This window comes from Eptatretus burgeri, chromosome 7, assembly GCF_056783735.1.
Source record: "Eptatretus burgeri isolate ZD-2024b chromosome 7, Ebu_testis_v1, whole genome shotgun sequence".
Lineage (NCBI taxonomy): Eukaryota > Metazoa > Chordata > Myxini > Myxiniformes > Myxinidae > Eptatretus > Eptatretus burgeri.
This window is the reverse complement of record NC_140967.1, coordinates 74,811,638-74,828,618: the sequence shown is the minus strand read 5'-3', so window position 1 is coordinate 74,828,618 and position 16,981 is coordinate 74,811,638. Positions and strand designations below refer to the sequence as shown.

Here is a 16,981-nt window from a genome sequence, read left to right as displayed (position 1 = left end):
AGGACGATCGGTTTCGAATTGTGACCTGGAGGTGATAAACAGATAGACAGAACAACAAAATCAACTGACCGATATACTTGAAAAATCGATTTTGCAACAAACACACAGAAACAGACAGGGGTGAAAACATAACCTCCATCCACCTTCAATGGCGGAGGTAATGACAGGGCAGCAACAGGTACGTTTGGAGGAATGTTTATGCACAACTGCTCGAGGATATTCATTTAACACCAGATCATGCCAGTTTCAAAAGTGAATGTGGACAAATGATGATGGCGGTGCGAAAATACTTGTCATCATTCAACTTGCATACACTTTCCTCAATGGAAGATCGAGGCTCATTGAAAGCGCCTCAGTCAATGGGGCATAATTCAGATGTTCTCTTGAAATATCACTCGGTCGGACTCACCACACACTGTAATGGTGGGGTACAGTCTCACAGATGAAAACCACAACACTTGGAAATAGCTGTGATGAGAGGATAAGACCAGTCGCCCCTGAGTTGTTTGACATAGACTTTGAGAGGTCCATGGATCAAACAGGAAGATAAAGTCTACTACTTCCTTCTAAATTTTAGGAGTGTGTGTGTGTGTGTGTGTGTGTGTGTGTGTGTGTGTGTGTGTGTGTGTGTGTGTGTATATACATATATATATATATATATATGTATATACATATATATGTATATACATATATATACTTGCAGGTATATACATATATATATATATATATATATATATATATATATATATATATATATATATATATATATATATATATATATATATATATATATATATATATATATATATATATATATATATATATATATATATATATATAGTGCTTGCAGCCTATGTTGATCTCTGTAAAGCGTTCGATTCAGTGAATTGGGATGTCCTCTGGAGGATTCTTGGTCTTCGTGGGGTGCCATCAAAACTGATCGATCTGATGTCTGAACTCTACTCTGGTACTGAGAGTGCTGTGAAGTGTGGTGGTACCATCTCTGACCTATTTCCAGTTGTTACTGGAGTTCGTCAGGGATGTGTACTTGCCCCCACACTTTTCAGCACTTGTATGGACTGGATTCTAGGGAGGATGTCGGAGAGATCAAGTTGCGGTGCGTCATTTGGGAATGTCAAGATCTCGGACCTTGACTTTGCAGATGATGCAGTCATCTTTGCGGAGACTTTAGTCATCCTCTTGGGGGCCCTCGAGGTGCTGAATGAGGAGTCGGAGCCGTTGGGATTATGGGTTTCTTGGGTCAAAACTAAGATCCAGGCTTTCGGTGACATCTTGGATTTTGCTGTCCTGTCTGTGTCTGTTTGTGGTGAGGATGTTGAGGTCGTGGAGAGATTCACTTACCTTGGCAGTGATATTCATGTCTCTGCTGGCTGCGAGTCAGAGGTCAATAGACGTCTGGGTCGGGCCTGGGGAGTCATGGATTCACTGGATCATGGGGTGTGGCGCTGCCGGTACCTGTGCGGGAGGACGAAAGTCCGAGTCTTCAGGTCCTTGGTACTTCCAGTCTTGCTCTATGGGTGCGAGACTTGGACTCTGACCAAGGATCTGAGACGGAGACAATTCCTTTGGTACCAGGTCTCTTCGGAGAATCCTTGGCTATCGCTGGTCGGATTTTGTGTCCAACGAGCGGTTGCTGAGAGAGACTCGGATGAGATTTGTTACCTGCATAGTCCGTGAGCGTCAGTTGCGGCTGTATGGACATGTGGCTCGTTTTCCTGACTCTGATCCTGCTCACCAGATTCTCTCAGCGAGGGAGTCTCATGAGTGGAGGAGGCCAGTGGGTCGACCACGTGCCTCATGGTTGCAACAGGTTGACCATCATCTCAAGGAGATGGGGATGGGCCTGGCATCTGCCTGGAGGACGGCCAGACGGAGGCCCCTGGAGTACCGGCGGAAAGTGGACGCAGCGACATGCTGTTCTGGCACATGCTCCCATACCTGACCTGACATATATATATATATATATATATATATATATATATATATATATATATATATATATATATATATATATATATATATATATATATATATATATATATATATATATATATATATATATATATATATATATATATATATACATATACATATATATATATATATATATATATATATATATATATATATATATATATATATATATATATATATATATATATATATATATATATATATATATATATATATATATATATATATATATATATATATATATATATATATATATATATATATATATATATATATATATATATATATATATATGTATATACATATATATATATATATATATATATATATATATATATATATATATATATATATACATATATATATATATACATATATATATATATATACATATATATATATATACATATATATATATATATATATATATATATATACATATATACATATATATATATATATATATATATATATATATATATATATATATATATATATACATATATATATATATATATATATATATATATATATATATATATATATATATATATATATATATATATATATATACATATATACATATATATATATATATATATATATATATATATATATATATACATATATATATATATATATATATATATATACATATATATATATATATATATATATATATATATATATATATATATACATATATACATACATATACATATACATACATATATACACATATATACATACATATATACATATATACATATATATATATATATATATATATATATATATATATATATATATATATATATATATATACATATATATATATATCCCTTTGTGTCGTAAGAGGCGACCAGGGTTACGTCAGGAAGGGCATCCGGCGTAAAACATGTGCCAAATCACTATGCGGATCATACGGATGATCCGCTGTGGCAACCCCTAACGCGAGCAGCCGAAAGAAGAAGAAGATACACACATATATATATATATATATATATATATATATATATATATATATATATATATATATATATATACATATACATATACATATACATATACATATACATATACATACATACATACATACATACATATATATATATATATATATATATATATATATATATATATATATATATATATATATATATATATATATACATATAAATACATAACCGCGCGTAGTGGTGTGCGCCTGTAATCCGGCTACTCGGAGGCTTGGGTTGGAGGATCTTGAGGACGGGAGCTCTGCACTGGGCCGCGCTATGAGAGAGTGTAGAGCAGCCTGGAATCATGGCGAAACCCAATCCTTATCCCTGTGTCGTAAGAGGCGACCAGGGTTGCGTCAGGAAGGGCATCCGGCGTAAAACCTGTGCCAAATCAGTATGCGGATCATAACGGATGATCCGCTGTGGCGACCCCTAACGGGAGCAGCCGAAAGACGAACAAGATATATATATATTTATATATATATATATATATATATATATATAGTCGTGTCCAGGGGGGCCGAGACCGACTTGCAAGGATAACGGAACCATTTCCCTTGGAGGCAAATAGCCGAGTTCTTTGGAGATTATGGTGCGTGCGGGACGGGGGCAGCAAAGACACCTAACAGACGTGTTCACCACAATAGAGGACAAGGACTTGTACCCGAACACACGACAAATAGACAACACAAGTAAAGTTAATAAATCGGGGTTTACTAAACAGAAATCAAATGTTTATAATGGAAACAAGTGGTGCGAGGCACAACAAATCCCGCCCATTTAAGGCATAAAGTCTTCGGACCCTACCGATCTTTACAAATATGCATTTTTCACTATAGGAATGGGTAGGATTATCAGTGACAAATAGAATAAGGTTCACTATAAGCTTAGTTTGAAGTAAAGCAGATCATTTTTGACGAAGTTATGAGCGAAAAACGATTTTGATATTTTCCTGACCTTGACCTTTGAGCCAATTGGACCCAAAAGTTAATGGGGTCATCCAAGGTTCATTGCCCACCTGTGGATTAAATTTGATAGTGTTTGCTAAAGCCTTTTTGCCGTAAAGTTTCTAACAGACAGACAGACAAACAAACAAACAAACCAGACGATTACAATATCCCGTTCCCTCCTTCCGGGGGCGGGATAATAAATCAAAACGGGATAATAATGAAACGCGAGGTAACTTACATTCCTAATTGAGGTTCCCCCACACAGATTTTAATACAGACAAGGTGACAGAATAAATAAAAGAATAATCCTCCTATTCTCCCAGCACTTTTTTGTGTGACAAGAGATGAGTTTCTGAAACTTGGGGTTTGCCAAACTGCGTTGTCACTGTGTCGGAAAATGACTCCAAAATGGCGCCAAGCTGCTCTCTGGATGGGAAGTGTACAGGAGGTCGTTCGTGCTGTGGTCCCTTCGTTAAGGGCCCAGAAGCTGTCGTGAAAGTTCCTCCTCACAAATGAGATTGTCGATGCTGCTGTCTGCAAAATGGCACCGCCTTCTTCCCCGATGGCACAACACGAGGCTCTTAGACACGGTCTCACATGACCCAGCTGAACAGCCAATGGCCAGCGTCTTGCTCCATCACATGAGGAAGTTCACACAAATGAACACCGGGATTCATGCTGCCTTTTCCATCATGTCGAGGGTGGCCAGCCAGAGCCTCGGTCTCAATCGCGTTCCTCACAGAATCTCCCTTTTCACTTCTTATTCATGTCCTGACTGCTGATCCTGACTCAATCCTCTCCTGTCCCCTCTGACATCGCATCATCCATCATCCACCCCCAATAGTGTGGTGTCACTCGTTGTCATTCCTGGAGGTGGGGTTTTCGCCTGCTTGGAAATGTCCGGCTTGGTTGTTGTTATTCTAAGGACGTGATTCTTTTTTATCGCCGGTCTTGTAAATGCAAAAACATTGGAAAAGGTCACAGGCGCAATCACATACTGGGAGACATTATCCTTAAACCCTACATAATTAACACAGCACTACCCCCGTGCGGTGACATGTAACAATTAAGCTCACAGTTTCCCTACTTAATTTACATCAAAATGTCTTCTACACATCCACAGACAACGCTATTGTGTATGATCCTATCTTTACTAGAAAATTCCTCCATTTACCCCACAAACATAACAATACATACATATATGTGTGTGTATATATACATACATATATATATATATATATATATATATATATATATATATATATGTAGAAAAATATATACTGTATATATATATATATATATATATGTAGAAAAATATATACTGTATATATATATATATGTAGAAAAATATATACTGTATATATATATATATATTTGCCCAATAAGCCTGGTGTGTTGGCGCAGTGGTTAGGGCAGCGGCTTGGGATCCAAAAGGTCCTGAGTTCAAGCCCCGTTGGGCCACTGAATTAATACACCAGGGGGTTGACTCAGCCTGTCATCCTTCCGAGGTCGGCGAAATGAGTACCAGTATACTGGGCCGGTGTATACCCCGGTTAAAATAGGTGTACTATATCCCTGTGTCGTAAGAGGCGACTCGGGTTGCGTCAGGAAGGGCATCCGGCGTAAAACATGTGCCAAATCACTATGCGGATCATACGGATGATCCGCTGTGGCGACCCCTAACGGGAGCAGCCGAAAGAAGAAGAAGAAGAAGAAGAAGAAGATATATTTGTCCAATAGATACTATCCTATCTAATGCAAAGCTAAGCATGGGAAAGATTGCAATTCAGATTTCTATTTTTGAAGAAATTCTTACATACAGTTCAGCAGTAGTCTCCAACCAGTCAATCACGATCAACAGGTCGATCCCAGGTTTGAACAGTCAATCCTTCAAAAAAATGTTCCCTTTTTTAATACGGAGAGAAAATGGGAAAGCTGAGATTTTGTATGGTGGTTGTATTTAAAACTGTGGCAGCCATGGGTCACAAAAAATCACCATTCAAAGTGACAGCTGAAAGCTAGGTCAAGGGAGAAAGACTTTTAGGGACTTGTAAACAGAGAGAAGTACCCTCTTCTGACATCCTGTTCACTCAAGGTGAAAGCTTACTTTGGTTCCACTCTGAGATGGCTTTTTCCCAGATGACAATCAAGTCCAAGTATCACACTCGTTTCACAGATGCCCATCTGATGGACTGTATGAGATTGGCCATCTCAAACTACGACAAAGACTTCAAAGCACTCACAGATAGTCTGCAAGCACAGATGTCACACGAAGAATAGGTGAGAATTATGCACAGCATACATTTTTTGAGGTAAAGCAGAATTTTTAAGGGTAGATTGTAAAAGGTTCTTGTCTTGCATTTGGATTGTTAAAGTGATCTTGTGTTTAAAAAGGTTGGAGACTACTGCAGTGCAGAAAAACATTGTTATGAGGAAGAATTGTGATAAAGAAGGGGACTTTTAGGAGATAAATCCATTTATTCAACAGATTTCAGCTTGATATAATGAAGAGTAAAACGTACATTGATTGTGACTTTATAAAAACATATCAGTTTTTTGAACAATTGCAGAAAAATTACATGGCTGTGAATCGTGATTACACATCTGGAATGCTAGGGGGCGCCCTCGTTTGTTGAGCAGGGAGTCGTTTGGGAGAGTCGTGATATCTCATAATACCAGGACTTCCTCCACCCACCTTAAAAAAATTTGGGTTGAACATGTATCTTCCTGATCAGCAATGTTCATTGGTTACCAGGATGTGGCAGAATGGTGATGGAAGATTTCCCATTAAAATGAGCCATTTCTCTCACCATTATTTTAATGAAGTCATACTTTTGTACAAGAGAAACAGTACACCCTTTAACCATCTGCAAGCCTCTAGTAACTCCTCCACCCTACTCCCTTTGTCAGGAGATCTGACTTATCTTAACTTGTAGATTGATGCTTGTTATCATAACACTTTAATGTCAACAACAACCCGAAGCCCAACAGAAACCTAAAAAAACCCCCCAAAACACAACTGGCTCGACATAACTAAAATTTAAACCAGAGTTGGTGTCAAAGCCACCCAATGCTCGCCTGTTTATACATTTATCGTTTTTAAAAAACGAGCCTAATAATTAATGTTTTTTATAATTCTCTAACAATGTTTTTTGGGGGGAGGGGGTTGGAAATCACTTAAAACATGTAGAAATGCCAAAAAAAAAATTTTTCTCTAACAATATTTGGCGGGGGGGGGTGGAAATCACTAAAAGCATGTAGAAATGCAAAAAAAAAAAATTTCTCTAACAATATTTGGGGGGGGGGGTTGGAAATCACTAAAAACATGTAGAAATGCAAAAAAAAAAATTTTTCTCTAACAATTTTTTTTTGGGGGGGGGAACAAGTCCAAAATCTAATGGCATGATCCTTGGACCATACCTAACCCCCCCCACCAAGTTTCGTTAAAATCCTAATCACTTAAAACATGTAGAAATGCAAAAAAAAGATATCTAAATTTTGTTGAAAAAAAAGTTGCAAAAAATTTTGTTTTTCTCTAACAATTTTGGGAGGGGGGTTGGAAATCACTTAAAACATGTAAAAATGCAAAAAAAAATTTCTGTAAGAATTTTTTTTTGGGGGGGGGGGGGTTGGAAATCACTTAAAACATGTAAAAATGCAAAAAAAATATATTTTTTTTCTCTAACAATTTTTTTTTGGGGGGGGGTCCAAGTCCAAAATTTAATGGCATGATCCTTGGACCATACCTACCCCCCCCCACCAAGTTTCGTCGAAATCCGTCGAGGAGTTTTTCCGTAATACAAAAAAATTAACATTTTCACGCTCACGCTCACGCTGACGCCGGGGGTATCGCTATAGCTCTCTGTTCTTCGAACAGGCGAGCTAAAAACGACAAAAATGGTGAATACATTAACCTCCCAAATGGATTAATTTAGAGCCTAATTTCACAAAGGAAATGAATGAATAATATGGTCACCTTAATCATATACAAAATATTTACGATAGACACGTAAAAACAAAAACGAATTCACACAAAAAAGAAAGAATCAATAATTATCACAAAGTATACTTATTAGGGCCAGCAAGGGAAGGTAACGAATCGATGCAAGCAATAAAATAAAGAGGAGGGATTAAAAGGAAAAAACAAAGAAATTCCAAGTCTGAGAGGACGATGTGAACGGAATGAAATGGGAGCAAGAGAAGGAAAGAGCAGATCAACGGAGAGATGAGTGTTGTAGTGTAGATGACCAAAGCCGCCTGAAGAACCGATGTGGTGATGTTGACCAATGCACTATGTTAGGGGGAGTCACAACTGTGTTTATGGCATGCGACGTGACACCGTGAGTACAAACGGGATAGCCTTAAGGCTGTTCACAGCAGACAAAGCAATGCAGTGGTGGTACAGTCTGACATGTACCACCAGGAGAGATATGCAGCAATCAATGGCAGCATAGAGCCACAGAAGGTTCAGGTGTGAGAGTTCTAAAGGCATCCAATGCACGCAAAGCACCTCATTGGGTGCAGGTGAGAGCAAGAGAGAAATGGCACTGATGTGCAAAACTCATGCATTCGTTCTCAAATCTTCACCACAAATATCCTGGCTTCTCAATCTCCCTCCTTCAGTTTGCTCACTCCACCTCAAATGTATTCCAACTGTCCATCCACTCAACTGCTAACTGCTGCTCGAATATTTCTCACTCAAGATTGACCATCTGCACCTGTTTGAACATGGCAACCAATTAGGTTTCTAGCCTAAATAAATGGTAAGTACAACACTGCCAATAGGGCAAATTATGCAAATGCAGATTCAACGGTCACAGTGAACTCCCACGCTGATGGTCAGTGGCAGATGGTGGAGAAAAGTCTTGGAATTACCAAAAAACGAACTTACAGAATAAAATACTGTTATTAATTTGGAAGCTTACTGCACACAACAGCCATGTCATACAGATCAGTTATATCGGTAAGTACGTGTTTCTAGTTAGGGTCCCGTCTCTAGTCGAATGGGAATTATTTGGACGTGCGCTGCGGAGTTATTTTATAGTTAGGATTTTACGTCCCAACCAACGACCCCCAACAACTCTCTGCTTTCGGCATTGTCCGCACTCTTTTCTCGTCGGCGAGCGAGGGCATGCGTGGGTGGAGTTTAACATGGGCATGGCATCACTCTTTGGCCAATCGGCAAGGAGCGGGCGTCTCACCCGCCCCGTCCCCCACTCAACACCATCGCCATTATGCACGTGGTCGGAGGTGAGGAGGTAGGTGGAGCTACAAACGCCTCCGATTGGGACTCCACCCAGAAGGGTGGAAGTTGCCCCGCCTACCATGGGCCTGTCCAATGGGAGACGGCCAGGGAATCGCGCAATGGGTCCGACCAATCAGGAGGCGAGTGGCCAGGAGAAGAAGCCCCTCCCTCCTAAAGAGGAAGTGTGGTTGTTGGGACCAGCATTGAGAGACAGAGATCCTGGCGTTTGCCATGCAGCCTGTCATCGGGTGTGAGACATTTCTTTTGGGAAAGGACATTTCAATTTAGACATTTCAACCTGGCATCCAAAGCCAGTGAGTTGTTGTCGACAAGAGCGCGTTCTGGGGGATCGTGGATCTTGGCGATAGTGGTTGACCATCTCATCACTGGAGATCATCTCGTCTCGCCTCCTCTGCGTTTGGCTACCCTGGTGCGTGCTTTTGGCGACTGGAGCTCCGGGAAGGTGTGGACGTCGAGCCTCACGAAGGCAGCCAGGTCGCCAGAAGGTATCTAACCAGAGCATACACCGTATGACACTTTCCCCTGCAGTGTATAGCAATGTTTGTTGAGGCGTTTCTCTTCCCCCACCTCTCCCGCCCTTCCTCGCTCTTCACCCCTTCCTCACCTCCTCGTCACTCCTTACTCCTCATTATACTACTTGTCACTACCTTGATCTTCAGCCCGACTGTCATCCGGGCTGGAGATCCAAATAAAGACCAATTGGTCCGATTCTTTGGGTGTGTGTGCATGTGTGTGTGTTTGTGGCACCAGTCTCGTAAGTAGTAATTGTATAAGTGCTTTACTGTACATCATTTGCCTTTCCATTATTCGGTTTAGCTCTTGCCTGACGTGCTTCCCTCATTCCGCACCTATTGTATAAGTAAACTCCCATTTGTAAAAAATTTCAGCTCGTTCGCGTCTATTGTTTCATTGACTGAGCGTGTCACGTGCCAGGAAATTAGTTGGCCATTGCCGTTATAACGGGACAATCGGGACCGACGGAACTCAGTGATCAAACTGCTCGGATCGCATACAGAACGAGCGCGCTGAGCGGCTCGTTTCCGTACGGGTGCTGTTGAGGGTGTGAAGACTCGGTAGATCGCCACGTGGTCTCTAGGTATGTTGGGATTTGGCGAATCACCCTGTACCACGTGGTGGAAATATTTGCGCTTCACGGTGCAAAGCAAAGGACCCGTATTCTCCGGAGTTTTCCAGAGAAGTACGATCTGAATTCCGGGCGATCGGTCGAGCCGACTTGCGGCTCTATCTAGCGGTCGTTCCCGCGGTCGATGTCCGGCCCCGCAAAAATATCACTACAAACGAACTACAGTTGGAAGCCATCCTGGGCTCAGTAAGGATCCTGAAGAGAGCCCTCGGCACAAAACTTTGAAAATGAAAAACTTCACAGCTTGGTCCGTGAATCGTGACCACTTACCGAAATGAAGGTGGATACTTTGAGCCCACCCTGGGAGGATTCTGAAATCCCATATGCATGCACACACACACACACACACACACACACACACACACACACACACACACACACACACACACACACACACACACACACACACACACACACACACACACACACTGCCTTTTATTAGTATAGATACAAAATCAATCATCCAAAACAGTAAAGATCACGTTGTTGTTAGAATGAAGAAATAGTCTTGCTCATGATGGCTGTAGTGTCGATCTGAATGGGCGGACAGGTAGAACGATGGTTACAATAAACATGCCGTTGATGCTAAACCACAATGGGAAGGAAGGAGTTGCTGACATTTCGGGATTTAACATTGGTCAGAGTAAATTAGTTACAAAGAAGGGTTATCACCCAAAATGTCAACTCCTTATTTCCCACGGCGGTTTGCATTCCGTAGTTTAATCAAATTCTGTTGATTTCACTAAATATTGATGTCATGCATCGAAAATTTCATCGTCTTGAAATTGAAAGAAGCACATTAAAAAAAAAACCCAGCATGCAATAACCTTTTCACGTGTTAGTGTGTGTGTGTGTGTGTGTGTGTGTGTGTGTGTGTGTGTGTGTGTGTGTGTGTGTGTGTGTGTGTGTGTTGTTTTTGGTTGTTATCTCGGGTTTCAGAAGGTCCCACTCATCTTGGGTGGGATGGAGTGGATAAAGCCCTCCAAGCTGTATGGCCACGCTATGTCCCGAACGGATGTCGATCAGCGTGATACCAGGCACCACGTGGGCAGCCCTCGGCCTCATAAAAGGTGTGTGTGTGTGTGTGTGTGTGTGTGTGTGTGTGTGTGTGTGTGTGTGTGTGTGTGTGTGCGTGCGTGCGTGCGTGCGTGCGTGCGTGCGTGCGTGCGTGTGCGTGCCAGTTGGCTGCTATGTCCACACGTGGGTGGGTTTCAGGATGTGGAATGGAGATCGAACAGGTCTCAAAGTATCCACTTCCGTGTGTGTGTATATATATTACACAATGTTGTTTTTTACCTCCAACACTTATGGAGGATGGAGGTTATGCTTTCACCCCTGTCTGCTTGTCTGTTTGTCTATGAACAGGATATTTGTCTTTCACCCTTGTCCGTCTGTCTGTTTGTCTGTGAACAGAATATCTCTAAAGTAGTCGACGCATTCGGACAAAATATGGTGGAGAAGTTCGGTGTGTGACATGAACAAAATGATGAGATTTTGGTGAAGATCTGCATCAGGATGCTGGAATTTCTTGAAGTGTTTCTTCACTATTGAGTGATAGGGCAAAACCAATATGTAGCACAATATCTCAAAAAGTTATGGACTGATTCGGAGGAAACATGCTGGACAGGTTGGGTGCGTGACACGGCCGAATTGATTAGATTTTGGTGAAGATTCGATTCCGATCCAGAGACGAGAATTTTTAAAGAGATTCTTCACCATTGAGACATGGGGCTGAAAGATATGTATACCATGATATCTCAAAAAGTTGTGAACGAGCTACAACAAAACTTGGTGCATGAGTTAGTTAGTTGACAAGAACAAGCTGATTCGATTTTGCTTCAGGTCCGGATCCGGATCCAGCTTATTAGTGGCATTCAAAATGTGAACTGTTCAGCCTGGCAGAGGTATGTGCTCTACCGAGTGCTGTTCTAGTTTACATGTGCGATCCCAGCAAATCCCCCCTCCCCCATTTTCACCTCTACGAACTATGTACGCAACAGATCGAAGCTCCCTCTTTTCGCCCTTTTCCAAAATAGAAAGAGCTGGCTTATTTGGCAACGTGTATATTGGGTGGAAAATGTAATATAATAAATATGAGGTGCAGCAAATTCATCTGAAGACAACAGTTCAAGATGTTCTATCTAAGAAAAATTAAAAAAAAATCGAATCTGTTTGGTCGGCTCTCGTGATAAGCTCTTGTTTTGGTCAACCTGAGTTAGGCGCTGCCCTTTGGAATGAAACACGTGTATTATTCTGGATTCTTGCAGTTTCCCAGACAACCAACGCTAAGCTAAAATTCATGCGACATGACATTTCTCAAATTCATAGTCCAGCGATAAGTGGTGCAAATTTAGGAAGGGGTAAACCTATTTGTTCTTCCATTGCTAATTAGTATGCCCAAACCAACTTTTATTTGGATGAGCCTTCAACGTGGTTTATTTTTCTGTCAAAACATGTACTCTTCATTTGAGAAAGAGCATTTCGTGTTCATCGAGTTAGCTTGCCTCTGACAGCTCCGCAGAGTGTATTTTTTTTATAGTGCATGGCCCGTAACCCAGGTCAAAAAACCAGTAAAGACCAGTAGCTTACTGGTCAACTGGTACCAGTTGAAAACCAGTAGCCAACTGGTACCAGTAAAGCCAGTTGGTTTCTTACTGGTTTTAATATGGAAATTGGAACAGAGTGATATATTACCAGTTGAAATACAATTGTATTTAACTAACTGATATCAACTGGGACCAGTACATTGTAACTGGTATCAACTGGGACCAGTACATTGCAACTGGTATCAACTGGAACCAGTAAGACTTTAACTGGTACAAATATGAGCTACTGGTTTTTTCAACTGGGAAATTGGAATTCTGACTGAATTTAACTGGTACCAGTTGAAACCAATAGAGACCAGTTAAAGACCAATTAGAACCAATAGAGGCCAGTTGAAAATGTGTACTGGTTTTAACTGGTTTTTCGACCTGGGAATGTAACTGCGCAGAAACCGAACCCAAACAGTGGGAAATCAACCCAATAAGTCTCATGGAACAACGCAATTTAAGTTGTGCTACATTTGTAAATACCACGATGTCATGGTCGAACCATAATCGAGTTTGCATTTCTAACTTCATCGTATTCACTTCATGCTCATTCGCTGAGCGTTCATCGACGGTGGTTGTCATGTTGCTTGCCCACTGAAAGTGCGATACACAAATGGTCATTAATTGTGAATATCACAGGTTGGAAACGTCTTTATTACCAGTGTGTGGCCCAGTTTAGAAGAGGTACACCGTATCCCTGCATGTTGTAAGAGGCGACTAAAGGGGTTGGCGTCAGAAAGGGCATCGGGCCATAAAATATTGCCTCAAAAAGGGAACCATGATGAGTACAATTATATATGGGCAGGGTACAGCCTGAAGTACCCCGTGGGGGTCCTCACCCCCTTTCGTCAAAAATCAAGGTGGAGAACCAGATCAAAGCAAGGGAGGAAATTACTCCATTCATGACGACTAAATGTCTGATGCTCCACGTGGAGATCTGTTTCTGAGGTTTGGGACATGGAATGTAGGGACAATGACAGGTAGGTTAGGAGAAGTGGTGGAAGTATTGGTCAGAAGAAGAGTAGACATATGTTGTGTGGAGGAGATGAGATGGAGGAGAAGTGGTGCGAGAATGGTGAAGGGAAGGCAGGGACAGAAGTACAAGTTTGTGAGGCAAGGGTTCCTGGAAGTTGTGTATGGTGTTGGTGTCATGTTTTCTGAGGAGTTTGTAGACAGTGTGGTGAATGTGATAAGAGTGAGTGAAAGGTTGATAATGGTGATAGGAAAGCTCTTAGTGAATGTCATCTCGGGATATGCCCCGCAGGTCGGTCGGAGCGATGAAGAGGAGGAAAGTTCTGGTGTGCGATCGAGAAGTTGATGGAAAATGTGAAAGATGAGGAAGTTGTTGTGGTAGGAGGAGACCTGAATGGACATGCGGGAAGGAATACAGATGGTTTTGAGGGAGTACAAGGATGTGACAGATATGGTGTGAGGAATGAAGAAGGTGAAAGGATTGTGGAGTTTGCTGATGGAGCTGGTTTGTTTGTCCATTTGCAAAACTCAATTCCAGAAAGCGGATAATAAGCTTGTTACATACACGTCAGGTGGGTCGACGACAATTCTTGACTACCTGATGGTGCGGAGGCGAAATAGGGGAAGCCTCCGGGACACAAAGGTGATCCCGAGGGAGGAGGCTGTTTCGCAGCTCCACTTGGTTGTCTGCGGCATCAGGATGAAAGGTGTGAGGAGAGCTCGGCAGGTGAAGTACCTACCAAGAATGAAGGTGTGGAGGTTGAAAGAGGTGACAGTGAAGGAGGCATTGAGAGAGGTTGAGTATGGTAGAGGATGATGTGGTTGAGCTTGAAAGTGGTTGGATGTCAATGAAAGATAGTTTGTTTGGAGTCGTTAGTGAGGTATGTGGATGGACAAAAGGACCACCGAGGCACTCGGAAACATGGTGGTAGGATGATGAAGTTGGAAAAAGGATTGACGAGAAGAGGAAGAAATTCAAGGAATGGCAGAAGGTGAAGGTTACGGTGACAAAAGAGGCAGCACATGAAAGTTATAAGGTAGCCAAGAAGGCTGCAAAGAAAGAGGTAGCAAAGGCGAAGGAGGCACATCGGAAAATGCTCGGAGAACATTTGGATTCGGAAGAGGGTCAGAGAGCGGTATATTCAGGATTGCAAAGCAGATAGCGAGAGAGAGGTTTGATGTGACGGGGGTGAGTTGCTTGAAGGATGAAGTGGGACAAATTGTTGTGGACTTAGATGGAATTAAAAGAAGATGGAAGAGACATATGGAAAGGCTGTTGAATTTAGAGAATGAATGGGATAGAAACATCGATAGTAACCCGGTTTTAGCACCAGCAGAGAAGATAACTGAGAAGGAAGTTGAGGAAGCTATAAGAGTAATTAAGAGTCGAAAAGCAGGAGGGCCAACGGGAGTTGTGGGAGAAATGTTGAAGGCAGCGGGAAGTTGGGGTGTGAAGAGAATGACAGAGATCTGTAATCTGGTGGTGAAAGAAGGCCGCATTCCAGTGGATTGGGAACCGAGTACCCTCGTCCCTCTGTACAAGGGGAAAGGTGACCCTCTGGACTGTGGCTCCTATAGAGCAATAAAGTTATTGGAGCATGGAATGAAGGTATTGGAAAGGGTGTTGGAGAAGAGGATAAGGAAGAAGGTAAAGATTGACGAAATGCAGTTTGGATTTATGGCAGGAAGAGGAATGACAGATGCGATTTTTATTGTAAGGCAGTTGCAGGAGAAGTACATGGAGAAGAGGACGAAATTGTTTCTTGGGTTTGTTGATTTGGAGAAATCATTTGATAGGGATAGGCGAAGTAATGACATGGGCATTGAGGAAGTAAGGAGTGGAGGAATGGTTGATAAGAGTAGTGATGGCAATGTACGAGATAGTGTGCACAGCTGGAAGGATGGAGGATGGGAAGAGACAGAGTGGTGAGATTGAGGTGAAGGTGGGAGTGCATCATGGGTTGGTACTAAGTCCATTACTATTTATAGTTGTGATGGAGGTTCCCATTGTGTACTGCCTTTTTGGCTGCAGATTGCATCTTTGGTTCGGGGCGTGGCTATGCCGCTGATGCAGTGCCCCGATAACCAGTACAGCCATGCTCATTTCGCCGACCTCAGAAGGATGACAGGCTGAGTCAACCCCCTGGGGTTAATTCAGTGGCCAACGGGGCTCGAACTCAGGACCATAGGATCCCAAGCCACCACCCTCACCGCTAAGTCAACACCAGGCTAGTGATGGAGGTGCTGGCTCGGAGCACCAAGGAGGGTTTACCGTGGGAATTGTTGTATGCAGATGATTTGGTGTTGATTGCAGAGAGTGGGGATGGACTGAAGGAGAAGATGAATAAGCGAAAGGAATGTTTGGAGGCAAAAGGTTTGAAGCTGAATATTGGAAAGACAAAGGTAAGTGATAAAACATGTGGTGAGGTGGAAAGAACTGGGAAATGGCCGTGTGCTTTGTGCAGGAACTGTGTTGGAGTGAACGCCATTCAATGAACAATGTGCGCTGAGTGGGTTCATCGAAAATGTAGTGGTGTTAGAGGGTTATTAACCAGTGTGTGAGCCACATTCAAGTGTAAGGTGTGGAAAGAGGGAGTTGCAGATGGAGGAAATGTTGAGTTGGATCTTGGAGATGGAGTGAAGTTGGAAGGTGCGAAAACATTTTCTTACCTGGGAGACATGCTGAATGGAGAAGAAGGTGGATCAGACTCAGCGACAGTTGCTCGAGTGAGATGTGCATGGAAGAAGTTTCGGGAACTGAGTGGCGTGCTGATGAGGAGGGGAGTGTCATTGAAGTTGAAGGGAAAGGTGTATGCTACATGTGTGAGAAGTGCGATGATTTATTGGAGCGAGACATGGGTAATGAACGTAGAGCAGCAACGAAGACTGGAAAGGGTGGAAATGTGAATGGTTCAGTGGATGTGCAGAATATCGTTGAGCGAGACAGAGAATCAGAGACACAGACAAATGATGTATTGCGGAAGATGATGGGAATAGAGCCTGTGATGGATGTTGTGAAGAGAAACAGGTTGAGATGGTTGGGTCATGTGTTGAGGAACGAT

The 16,981-nt window shown here is 41.9% G+C and overlaps 1 protein-coding gene and 1 pseudogene across 4 annotated transcripts in view; one reads left to right on the top strand and one right to left on the bottom strand.

The window, feature by feature from the left end:
• Positions 1 to 16,981, bottom strand: part of LOC147023556 (uncharacterized) — a 188,099-nt gene that overhangs the window by 137,975 nt on the left and 33,143 nt on the right. The window lies entirely within an intron of this gene.
• The window catches only part of LOC147023557 (uncharacterized), a 29,183-nt pseudogene continuing 26,515 nt past the window's right edge, over positions 14,314 to 16,981 (top strand).